Below are 13,602 nucleotides of genomic sequence, written 5' to 3'. Positions count from 1 at the left end.
TCCTTCAATGGACTGGTGCAAGCATCTCGGAGTTGGAATATATATACTTTGATGAGATGATCAAAGATTTTGGGTTTGTACAAGGTTTATGAGAAACTTGTATTTCCAAAGAAGTGAGTGGGAGCACTATAGAATTTCTGATAAGTATATGTGGTTGACATATTGTGGATCAGAAGTAATGTAGAATTTCTGTAAAGGATACAAGGTTGTTTGAAAGGAGTTTTTCAAAGGAATACCTAGATTGCGCTACTTGAACGTTGAGCATCAAAGATCTATGGAGATAGATCAAAAGCGCGTAATAGAAGTTTCAACAAGATGCATGCCTTGACAAGTTTTTGAAGGAGTTCAAAATAGATCAGTAAAGAAGGAGTTCTTGGTTGCGTTGTAAGGTGTGAATTTGAGTAAGACTCAAAACCCGACCACGGCAGAATAAAGAGAATAGATGAAGGTCGTCTTCTATGCCTTAGCCGTAGAATCTAAAGTATGCCATGCTGTGTACCGCACCTGATGTGTGCCTTGACTCAAAGTATGTTGAGAGGTACAGAGAGTGGTCCATGATTGAATCACTAGCAGCGGTCAAAATTTATCCTTAGTAACTAATGGACTAAGGAATTTTTCTCGATTATGGAGGTGGTTAAAGAGTTTGTCGTAAAGGGTTACGTCGATGCAAGCTTTGACACTAATCCGAATAACTATGAGTAGTGAAACGGATTCGTATAGTAGAGTAGATATTCGGAGCATTTCCGAATAGCACGTAGTAGCAGCATCTATAAGATGACATAAAGATTTGTAAAGAACACACGGATCTGAAAGTTTCAGAACCGTTGACTAAAACCTCTCTCACGAGCAAGACGTGATCAGACCCCATAACTATATGGGTGTTGGATTCGTTGGAATCACATGGTGATGTGAACTAGACTATTGACTCTAGTGCAAGTGGGAGACTGTTGGAAATATGCCCTAGAGGCAATAATAAATTAGTTATTATTATATTTCTTAGTTCATGATAATTGTTTATTATCCATGCTATAATTGTATTGATTGGAAACACAGTGCATGTGTGGATACATAGACAAAACACTGTCCCTAGTAAGCCTCTACTTGACTAGCTCGTTGATCAAAGATGGTCAAGGTTTCCTGGCCATAGGCAAGTGTTGTCACTTGATAACGGGATCACATCATTAGGAGAATCATGTGATGGACTAGACCCAAACTAATAGACGTAGCATGTTGATCGTGTCATTTTGTTGCTACTGTTTTCTGCGTGTCAAGTATTTGTTCCTATGACCATGAGATCATATAAGTCACTAACACCGAAGGAATGCTTTGTGTGTATCAAACGTCGCAACGTAACTGGGTGACTATAAAGATGCTCTACAGGTATCTCCGAACGTGTTCGTTGAGTTAGTATGGATCAATACTGGGATTTGTCACTCCGTATGACAGAGAGGTATCTCGGGGCCCACTCGGTAATACAACAGCACACACAAGCCTTGCAAGCAATGTGACTTAGTGTAAGTTGCGGGATCTTGTATTACGGAACGAGTAAAGACTTGCCGGTAAACGAGATTGAAATAGGTATGCGGATACTGACGATTGAATCTCGGGCAAGTAACATACCGAAGGACAAAGGGAATGACATACGGGATTATATGAATCCTTGGCACTGAGGTTCAAACGATAAGATCTTCGTAGAATATGTAGGATCCAATATGGGCATCCAGGTCCCGCTATTGGATATTGACCGAGGAGTCTCTCGGGTCATGTCTACATAGTTCTCGAACCCGCAGGGTCTGCACACTTAAGGTTCGACGTTGTTTTATGCGTATTTGAGTTATATGGTTGGTTACCGAATGTTGTTCGGAGTCCTGGATGAGATCACGAACGTCACGAGGGTTTCCGGAATGGTCCGGAAACGAAGATTGATATATATAGGATGACCTCATTTGATTACCAGAAGGTTTTTCGGAGTTACTGGGAATGTACCGGGAATGACGAATGGGTTCCGGGAGTTCACCGGGGGGGGGGGGGGCAACCCACCCTGGGGAAGCCCATAGGCCTTGAGGGTGGCACACCAGCCCTTAGTGGGCTGGTGGGACAGCCCAAGAGGGCCCTATGCGCCTAGAGAATAAAATCTAGGAGAAAAAAAATAGGAGGTGGGAAGGGAAGGAAGGACTCCCTCCCACCAAACCAAGTCCAACTCGGTTTGGGGGGGGGGACCTTCCCCCTTGGCTCGGCTGACCCCCTTGGGGCTCCTTGAGCCCCAAGGCAAGGTCCCTCCCTCCCACCTATATATACGGAGGTTTTAGGGCTGATTTGAGACCACTTTTCCACGGCAGCCCGACCACATACCTCCACGGTTTTTCCTCTAGATCGCGTTTCTGCGGAGCTCGGGCGGAGCCCTGCTGAGACAAGGTCATCACCAACCTCCGGAGCGCCGTCATGCTGCCGGAGAACTCTTCTACCTCTCCGTCTCTCTTGCTGGATCAAGAAGGCCGAGATCATCGTCGAGCTGTACGTGTGCTGAACACGGAGGTGCCGTCCATTCGGTACTAGATCGTGGGACTGATCGCGGGATTGTTCGCGGGGCGGATTGAGGGACGTGAGGACGTTCCACTACATCAACCGCGTTCACTAACGCTTCTGCTGTACGATCTACAAGGGTACGTAGATCACTCATCCCCTCTTGTAGATGGACATCACCATGATAGGTCTTCGTGCGCGTAGGAAAATTTTTGTTTCCCATGCGACGTTCCCCAACACTCTTTGGCCTCTTTTTATTTTATTTTGGTGGGCATCTTTGGCCTCTTTTTGTAAATGGGCTTTGCTGGCCTATTTTATTTTCTCACATGGGACAGTGCTCCATTTATGATGATCATCACACTTACAACTCAAAACTTACAGCAATGATGACTCTACATGGAATGCCTTCGGTAGTGTACCGTGACAATGATCTAGCATGGGATAGACATCAATGGAAACATCATGCTAGCTAACTTATGATCATGGAATGTCAATGTAGAAGTGGTGGCACATGTCATGGTGGTAGTCGTATGGCAATATATCTTGGAATAGCTTTGAAAAAGCCATAGTAGGTAGGTATGGTGGCTGTTTTGAGGGAGGCTATATGGGTGGTTTTGTGCACCGACGAAAGTTGCACGACACTAAAGAAGATAGTGATGGTGGAAGGTGAAAGTGCATCTAAACCATGGACTCAACATTAGTCATGAAGAACTCATATACTTGTTGCAAAAGTTTTAGTAGTAACTGAAACAAAGCATTCAACGCATACTCCTAGGGGAAGGGTTGGTAGGTATAAACCATCGCGCGATCCCGACCGCCACACAAAGGATGACAATCAATAGACTAAACATGCTTAGACTTCATCACATATCGGTTCACCATACATGCATGCTACGGGAATCACTAACTTCAAGACAAATATTTCTAGATCCACAACACCTTACTAATATAACTTCAATATTACAACAACCACAACTCAAAACTAATTGAGATGAACCAAACTTCTCTAACTATTCGTGCACATGAAGGTGGAAGTTTTCATATCCCTTTGGATAACTACCCCTTTTGAGACTACTATCAAAGCATAGATCAACTACCAAGCCATGCACTGCTGTGCTCTAAAAGATATAGGTGAAGCACATAGAGCAAAATCAACTAGCTCAAAAGATATAAGTGAAACACATGTGAGCTGAATTGTCTAACCAAAGGCTATAAGTGAAGCTCGACAAAATCACGGTGAGTGCATGTCTATATCTCTAGGTGTGCAATAAGGATGATTGTGACACAACAAAAATAAAAGAGTCCTATGATACAAGACAATCCAAACAAAACACATAACCTGTGGTGAATAAAAATATAGCCCCAAGTAACGTTACCGATGGATTGAAGACGAAAGAGGGGATGCTTTCCCGGGGCATCCCCAAGCTTAGGCTTTTACCGCATCCTTGTATCAACTTGGGGTGCCTTGGGTATCCCCAAGCTTGAGCTCTTGCCACTCTTTATCTTTTTGTCCATAAGAACTTCACCCAAAACTTGAAAACTTCACAACACGAAACTTAAACAGAAACTCGTGATAACATTAGTATAAGAAAGCAAACCACCACTTCCTTAGGTACTGTAGCAAACTTAAATTGTACTTATGTTGATGTTGGGTTACTGTATTTTCAATCTTCCATGGCTAGTACCCCCGATACTATCCATAGTTTCATTAAAATAAGCAACCAACTCAACAAAAATAGAATCTGTTAACAGCAGACCAGTCTGTAGCAATCTGTATACTTCGTATACTTCTGGTACTTCCAAAATTCTGAATAATTACGACAGTATGAAGAATTTGCGTAGCAATCAGCAGCAAAAAGAATCAACTCAAAAGCTCTAACAGAAAAAAAAACGAATATTCTTTTCATGAGCAGAAAGTTTCTGACTTTTCCAGCATGACCAAATGATCATCCCCAAGACTAATCATAATGGTTTTACTTGGCACAAACGCAAAATAAACACAATAAACACAATCATAACAGAATTATGAAAGTGTGGAAAACACAAAACAGAAATAAAAAGGATAGATTCGTTGGGTTGCCTCCCAACAAGCGCTATTGTTTAGCGCCCTTAGGTAGGCAAAAGGTGATGGAATCACGTATAGTCATCTTTGGTGCTCAAACCATAAGTAGCCCTCATCATAGATTCATAAGGCAATCTTATTTTCTTTATAGGAAAATGCTCCATGCCCTTCTTTAGGGGAAATTGAAATCTAATATTCCCTTGCTTCATATCGATGATAGCACCAATAGTCCTTAGGAAAGGTCTACCAAGAATAATGGGACATGAAGGATTGCAATTTATGTCAAGTACAATGAAATCCACGGGTACATACACTACTGGAAAACAGTAATTTGCCATCAGCCAGGGCTTTGCCGTCTGCTGGCTGATGGCAAAGACCCTCTTTGCCGTCAGCTGACCTAAAGCGGACGGTAAAGGTCTCACTGATGGTAAAAAGGATATTTGCCATCGGCCAGGGCTTTGCCGTCCGTCAACGGACGGCAAAGGTAGTGAAGGCAGACGACAAACCTTTCCCACCCCACCTCTCCTCTCTCCCCACCCCACCCCGCCCCACCCCACCCCTTTGCCGTCAGCCTAACTAACTTTGCCGTCTGCGGCAGACGGCAAAGGGGATGGCCCCCTAACGTTAACGGTCGTCGTGCCCACCCGCGCACTCCCCCCTCTCTCTCCCCTCTCTCTCTCCACTGCAACCTCCACCCCCCAGCACCGCTGACGCCACCCCACCCCAGCGCCGCCGCCCCACCCCATCCCAGCGCCACCGCCCCACCCCACCCTAGCGCCGCCCCACCACCCCACCGCCGCCGCCCCACCCCAGCACCGCCGCCCCACCCCACCCCAGCGCCGCCACCCCACGCCCTCCTCGCGCCCCTCACCCTGCGGCCCTCCTCCCCGCGCCTCTCCTCCTCGCGCCCCTCCCCCCTGCGGCCCTCCTCCCCATGCCTTCCTCGGGCCCCTCCCCCTGCGGTCCTCCTCCCCGCGCCTCTCCTCCCTGCGCCATCGGATCGAGGTCAGTTTTTTAGCTTTTTTTGTAATAGTTTTGTTTAATTAGTTATAAGTTTTAGGTTTGTTTTGGCTTAGGTTTAGTTTTAGTTTAGGTTTAGTTTTAGTTTACTTTACATTTATGTTTAGTCTTTGGTTAGTTTCCTGTTTAGTAAAAGAAAATAAGAAAAAGTAGAAGAAGAAGAATAAGTAGAAGAAGAAAAAAGGAGGAGAAGAAGAAGAAGAGCTAGAGGAGGAGGAGGAGAAGAAGAATAAAAGAAGAAGAAGGAGAATAAGAATAATAGGAAAAAAGAGAAAAGAAAATAAGAATAAGAAGAAGAATAAGAAGAAGAAGAAGAAGAAGAACAAGAAGAAGAAGAAGAAGAAAAATACGAGAGGAAGAGAGGAATAAGAGGAAAAAAGAAAAAAGAAAATAAGAAGAAGAAGAAGAAGAAGAAGAAGAAGAAGAAGAAAAATAGGAGAGGAAGAGAAGAAGAAGAAAAGTACCTTGGTTAGCTCATGAATATTATATACTTAGCTTGTTTTCCTCTAAAATGGGATAATTAGCCCATTTAGCTCCAAAAAGACATAATTAGGTAATTTAGCTCCAACAAGAGGAGAAGAGGAGAAGAAATAGGCAAAATGAAAAGAAAGAAGAAGAAGAAGAAGAAGAAGAAGAAGAAGAAGAGAAGAAGGAGAAGGAGGAGGAGGAGGAGGAGGAGAAGGCCAAGGACCTTCTGAAAGGATCGATATGGTTGGCTAGAGGGGGGGGGGAATAGACAACGAGCACTTTTTAATTAATCTTAGCAAGTTAAGGTAAACACCATACGGGTTCACAAATAATACGACAATGAGGTGAACCTTATAGAAGCTAACAACGAGAGCTATTAAGACAAGTAAGATATAGTCACAAGCATAAGCAAATACAAAGTAAAGGATAGAGATAACCACAAGTGGAACCGATGGAGACGAGGATGTGTTACCGAAGTTCCTTCCCTTTGATAGGAAGTACGTCTCCGTTGGAGCGGTGTGGAGGCACAATGCTCCCCAAAAAGCCACTAAGGCCACCGTATTCTCCTCACGCCCTTGCACGATGCAAGGTACCGTGATTTCACTATAGGTGCCCTTGAAGGCGGCGACCGAACCTTTACAAACAAGGTTGGGGCAACTCCACACAAAGCTTGGAAGCTCCCAACTAGACCACGAAGCTTCACCACAATGGAATATGGCTTCGAGGTGACCTCAACCGTCTAGGATGCTCAAACACCCAAGAGTAACAAGATCCGCAAGGGATTGGTGGGGGAATCAACTTTTCTCTTGGTGGAAGTGTGGATCTAGGCCTTCTCAACCAATCCCTAAAGAATCAACAAGTTTGATTGGATAGGGAGAGATATCGGGCACTTTTGAGCTTGGGGCGTAACAATGGAGCTTAGAGAGGTAAGAGATAAGGTTCCTCCGCTAGAAGAACCCTTTATATAGTGGGGGGAAAATCAGACCGTTTTCCCACTCTCTGCCCGAGCTCCAGCGGTACTACCGCTGGCTGCAGCGGTACTACCGCTGGCACTCCAGCGGTACTACTGCTGACCAGGGGCGGTACTACCGCTGGATGTAGCGGTACTACTGCTGGGACTCCAGCGGTACTACCGCTGGTACCAGCGGTACTACCGCTGGGCCCCTGGTAGTGCAAAAGCACTACTACCGCCAAGAAAGTCTTCGCAAAAAGGTCCGTCCACGAACAACCGCTAGGCAAGCGGTACTAAGCTCCTGGAGCGGTACTACCGCTGACCAGGGGCGGTACTACCGCCAGCTAGTGGTACTACCGCTGGCTGCAGCGGTACTACCGCTAGCAGTCCAGCGGTACTACTGCTAGGGCCACCGGTACTACCGCTAGGGACCATTTTGCAAAGAGGCAAGAAACAAAGTGGCGGGGGCCGCACCGATGATGAAGGAAAGGGAGAATATGTGAAGTGTGCGCGTGCAAAGATAGATTCCACCCAAACCTTTCCACTACGGATCCCCTCTTAATAGTACGGCTTTCGTATGACTCAAATAAAGAGAACGAAGAGAGCACCGTGCTTCCGTTCCATGAATGAGGAGTCAAGTCGTCTTGTGCCGTTGACGTGTGTTATCTGAAACCTTAACACACACGGTTAGTCCTTTACGGTACTGTCATCAATCACCAAAATTACTTAGGCATAAACTATGCCCCAACAATCTCCCCCTTTTTGGTGGATTGATGACAATACCGGATTTGCACAGAGAATAATATGAGAACAAAAATATAGAGATATATGACAATACGGGGCATATGACTCACAGCATATGATGGAAATAAATCTCACATAAGTTCATGTCTCACAAATGATAGCAAAGTAGAAGCAAACCAAGTTCGAAGCAAACCACACGAAAGAAAGCAAAGCAAAGCAAATTTGAAAGCAAATCCAGCTCCTAGACTTTCTCCCCCTTTGGCACAAGACACCGAAAAGGGGCACACCTAATGCCACAGGTAGCTACTCCTCATCCTCAGCATTGCCAGACTCGTCAGTACCCTCCTGATCGTCCTGCTCCTGCTCTTCCGCCTCATCGCCAGACCACTGGTATCCTTGAGCCTGCATCCAAGTAGCCTCTGGAGTGATGTCGTTCTCTGAGCCGCTGGAGATGTCCACATCAAGAGTCCTGAGAACACGCTTGTGCCTCTGGCGGCTCTCCTTCTGAGCCACGTGCGTCTGGTACTGACCCTTAGCCTGCATACAGAATAGAGTCTTCATCTTGTCCTGCAGTTTGATGGCCCAAAATGGCATGGCAGAAGAGCGGGACTGAGAGGCGGTTCCTCTGTCAGCAGCAGTCTCAGTGTTAGTATCCATGTGCTGAGAGGAAGTGGATGGGTTGGCCCATTTGTCCTTGACGCGAAGCTTGACCGGGTCGTGCACAATGTAGTCTGACTGAGCGTAGAGCACCTCCTCCGGAAAAGCCTCTTGCCACTTATGGCGAATATATGCGAACACATAGGGCCCGTAGATGGGAACCTTACTCATGATGATGCAGTTCCAGAGCTCCGTGAACATCACATCAGAAATATCCAGAGGGGCAGACTCCTGAGACATAGCCTCCTCACAAAGCAGCATCATCTCAGCCAAGGAGCCATGAACCTCGTCGAAGTTACCAATGCGAGGGAAGAGGGTGTTGCGAAGGATCCGGTGCATGATGTCCAGATGCTTGGGGAGCACACCCATCCTCACATAGAGCTTCTGCAATCTGTCCTTTGCGGGGGCCCTATCGGTGGGGGCTGCAGCATGAGGACGCAGCCCAAGTGGAGTGTCAGCTCCCTGGAAGTCAATGTTGAGGAATTGCATGAACTCACGCCAGGTACCGGTCATCTTCCGAGTCCCAGTCATCCACACCATAGAGCGCTCTGCATCAGGAGAGAAGTGGACCATGACATAGAACTGAGCAACAGCAGTGGGATCAAAATCTGTCTTGTAAGTGATGATGTCCTTGATGCCCAGTTTGTCAGTCAGAGAGAGGGCATCACCAAAATAGTCCAGGTTCCGCTGAAGATGAGCTAGGTCAATCCACTGAACGGAGACATAGTTTTTCTTGAAATGCGCGACAACATCACGGTAGATCCTGCACTGATCCCTTGCCCAGACATGGTCAACATCCTTGATCACAGCCCTCTCGTTGAGATAGTGGTTCTGAGTGTGAAACTGCAGAAAGTCCTTGGGGGACATTGTTCGGACATTGACCCTCTTCTCCTTGTGCGCGACCTTCTTGAAGGACTGCCTTTTGGGTTGCAGACCTGAGGTGGCAGACCCCTCGGGAGCCTCTTGGTTGCGATACTGCTTTGACAGCATGTCACGAGGGGGGTTCGAACGGCGAGAGCTACCTGTGACACAGAACACACAGCGAAAAGAGGCGACAAAAAGAGTCAAGGCAATGAATCTTGAAAACGCAGAAAAAATAAACACTCATTGCTAAGCACATAACAAGAATACACAGTGAATGCTCCTGGTGGTAGTACCGGTACCCCTGGCGGTAGTACCGCTGGGGCCTAGCGGTAGTACCGCTGGCGGTAGTACCGCTGGGGGTCCTAGCGGCAGTACCGCTACCCCTGGCGGTAGTACCGCTGGGGGTCCTGGCGGTAGTACCGCTGGGGGTCATAGCGGTAGTACCGCTACCCCTGGCGGTAGTACCGCTAGGGTTTGACTTTCAGATCTGATAGATAAAAATCGTTACGAGGGCATGGGCTATAAATGAACACTAAGAACTCCACCCAGCCCTACTTTACGTGAGGATCACTAGTAACACCGAAATAAGTACATGCCTAGGCAAGAGAGAGCAAGTTTTAGATCTAATCCAAACATAGTTCAAGTGCTAGATCTAAACAAGAAAATCCTAGGGCATGGCAACATAATCAACAACAATCCATAGGACCTACACTCCCCTCAAATATCTCCTTCATGCCATCCAAGAACTAGCCACAAGATCAAAGACATGGATCCAATCCCCAATGCTCCTATCCCTAGAACAAGAACATCAACCAAATAGAAGAAGGGAGGAGCTTTACCGGGATTCATGGCCCTTGGAGGAGGAAGGAGAGGTGGAGCAACCCTTCCAATCCAACGGGGAGAAGGAGCTCCACGAAACGAGATCCAAACAGGGAGATTTCGGGCTAGGGGAGGGAGGAGCCGCGAGGAAGAAGAAACAGGCAGAGAAAAATGGGCTCCCCCTCCTTTATATAGCCCAAGGGGTACGGGCCAGCGGTAGTACCGCTGAGGACCTAGCGGTAGTACCGCTAGCTGGCGGTAGTACCGCCAGATGTAGCGGTAGTACCGCTGGGTCCTGGCGGTAGTACCGCTCCCCCTGGCGGTAGTACTTCTCCCCTTGAGGCAGCCCTAAAAATTTCCTAGCCGGTTGTGTTAGATGGGAATCCTGGCGGTAGTAACGCTACCCCTGGCGGTAGTACCGCTACGCTGGCGGTAGTATCGCTGCAAATGTCGCAACGCGGCTTAGGAAAGGTGAGGAAATTGGGCTCATGACAAGTAAGTAAAAGATGAGATAGCAACTAGAAAAATGTACTGACTTGTCATTGTACATCCTTTCTTCTATAAAAAAGAAAGGATGGAGGGGCGGTGGCCGAGGCCACCTATGTTTGAGATAATGGTGTGACACCGCGAAGAATTATCCTTGGGTTCACGACCAATGCTCGTCTTTGAAGCACAAGTGCCATTTGACAATGGCTAAAGTGAAAGACTAGATTGATTTATGCATAATGGGGGGAGGGAAAGTTCATTGAGAGAACAACACTCCCCCTATGTCCATGCCTACATCTAGACCAAGATGGAATGCAAAGTGAGGTGCAATATGCCTAGTTTCAATCCACATTACTTGAATCAATGATATTTAGCTCATGCCTTAACTCCCGGAACCTTGCTTCATCTAGAGGCTTAGTGAAAATATCTGCAAGTTGCTCTTCAGTGTGGATGAAGTGAACCTCAATATCACCTAGCTTGATATGTTCACGAATGAAGTGATGACGAATATCAATATGTTTGGTTTTGCTATGTTGCACTGGGTTGAGGGAAATCTTGATAGCGCTTTGATTGTCACATAGAAGAGGCACTTTGTCACAAGTGACACCATAATCCTTTAAAGTCTGCCTCATCCATAGCAATTGTGCACAACAACTTGCAGCTGCCACATACTCAGCTTCGGTGGATGATAAGGAGACGCAATTCTGCTTCTTTGACGACCAACTTACCAATGAGCGACCAAGGAATTGGCATCCTCCAGACGTTGACTTCCTCTCCACACAATCTCCTACCCAATGTGAGTCAGAATAGCCAACTAGATTGAAGTTTGCTCCTTTGGGATACCAGAGGCCAAAGTTTGGGGTATGAGCCAAATATCGAAAGATTCGCTTAACAGCCATGTAATGACTTTCTTTTGGTGCGGATTGAAACCGTGCACATATCCCTACACTCAACATAATATCCGGTCTAGATGCACAAATGTAAAGGAGGGATCCAATCATGGAGCGGTATACCTTTTGATCCACTGCTTTACCATTGGGATCACTGTCAAGCTTGCATCTTGTTGGCATGGGGAACTTGACCGGTTTGACATCTTCGAGCTCGAACCGTTTGAGCATGTCTTGAGTGTACTTGGCTTGTTTGATGAATGTCCCTTCTAGACCTTGTCTAATCTCGAACCCGAGGAAGAACTTCAACTCTCCCATCATGGACATCTCAAACTTCTCAGTCATTAGTGCAGCGAATTCTTCATTGAATGAAATGTTAGGAGAGCCAAAGATAATATCATCAACATATAGTTGGCATATGAAGAAATCCCCTTTAACCCTCTTAGTGAAAAGAGTGGGATCTATCTTCCCAATTTCAAACCCACGATCTTGAAACAACTCAGTAAGATACTCATACCACGCGCGTGGGGCTTGTTTAAGGCCATAGAGTGCCTTATTAAGTTTGTACACATGATTGGGGAGCTTGGGATGTTCGAATCCCGGGGGTTGTTTGACATAGACCAACTCACTCAAAGGACCATTAAGAAAGGCACTTTCACATCCATTTGCTGTAATTTGAAGTTACGATGAGAAGCAAATGCAAGTAACATGCGAATAGATTCTAGACGAGCAACAGGGGCAAAGGTTTCACCGTAGTCGATACCCTCGACTTGGGAGTAGCCTTGAGCCACCAATCTTGCCTTGTTTTGAATCACAATTCCATTGGCATCTTGCTTGTTCTTGAATATCCATTTGGTCCCGATGACATTATGTTCCTCCGTTGGCCGAGGCACTAAATCCCAGACTTGGTTGCGCTCGAAGTTTTTAAGTTCTTCGTGCATGGCCATAAGACAATCCTCATCATCGAGCGCTTCCTGTACCTGTTGAGGTTCACAATACGAGACAAACACGTGATGCTCACAATAATTCCAAAGCTGTTGACGGGTGGATACTCCCCTTTTTAAACTGCCAAGTACATTCTTCATAAGATGTGACTTGACTCTCAGCTTGTTCGCATTCTTGGCTGCTCGACGCTCCAAGAGTTCTTCATTGGATAACGGTGGAGCATAGACTTGTTTCCTTTGCTTGCCCTTGTGTCTTGAGCCGGTTGTTGGAGCTCCAGACCGGAATTGTGAGACAGTCTCCTGATCATCTTGTCCTTCGACTTGAGCAGGTTCACTAGTTTGTTCTTGTATTAGTGGTTGCTCTTGCTCTTGATCTTGTGCTTCTACTTGGTCTGAATCTCGGGGTTGCACCTGATCTTGATCATGAGCCAGTTCGGAGTCTTGGGGTAGTGCTTGTATATCATGGGACACATCACCATTGTTGGGCAATTGATCTTGACCTTGAGTTTGTTCAACTTGTTGAGAGTCTTCTCTTTGTTCATCGGAAGCGTGTGGGGCTTGTGGGGGTGATGGCTCCACTTGAGTAGAGCATTGTCCTTCTCCTTCGGCCACAAGGGGTTCCTCAATGGGGAGTATTTGACCAATCCCCATTCTTCTTATGGCTTGGGGAGGAATTTCATCACCTACATCACAAAGACCACTTTGCTCCACTTGGGAGCCATTATTTTCATCAAACTCTACGTTACACGTCTCCTCAATTAGTCCGGTGGACTTGTTGAGGACACGGTAATCATGAGAGTTTGTAGCATAACCAACAAAGATACCCTCCTGTGCTCTAGAATCAAATTTAGCTAACCGTGCTCCTTTCTTGAGAATGAAACACTTACAACCGAATACCCGGAAGTACTTGAGATTGGGTTTGTTTCCAGTTAGAATCTCATACGGAGTCTTGTTCAAGCCTTTGCGGATGTAGAGCCGATTGGATGCATGACATGCTGTGTTGATGGCCTCTGCCCAGAAGTTATATGGAGATTTGAATTCTTCCATCATTGTCCTTGCAGCGTCTATCAAGGTCCGGTTCTTCCTTTCTGCCACGCCGTTTTGCTGAGGGGTATATGGTGCAGAATATTGGTGCTTTATTCCCTCATCACCTAGAAACTCATCTAAGGTGTAGTT

The sequence above is a fragment of the Hordeum vulgare genome, chromosome 6H, assembly GCF_904849725.1.
Source record: "Hordeum vulgare subsp. vulgare chromosome 6H, MorexV3_pseudomolecules_assembly, whole genome shotgun sequence".
Taxonomy (NCBI): domain Eukaryota; kingdom Viridiplantae; phylum Streptophyta; class Magnoliopsida; order Poales; family Poaceae; genus Hordeum; species Hordeum vulgare.
Note: the sequence above shows the minus strand (reverse complement) of the source record.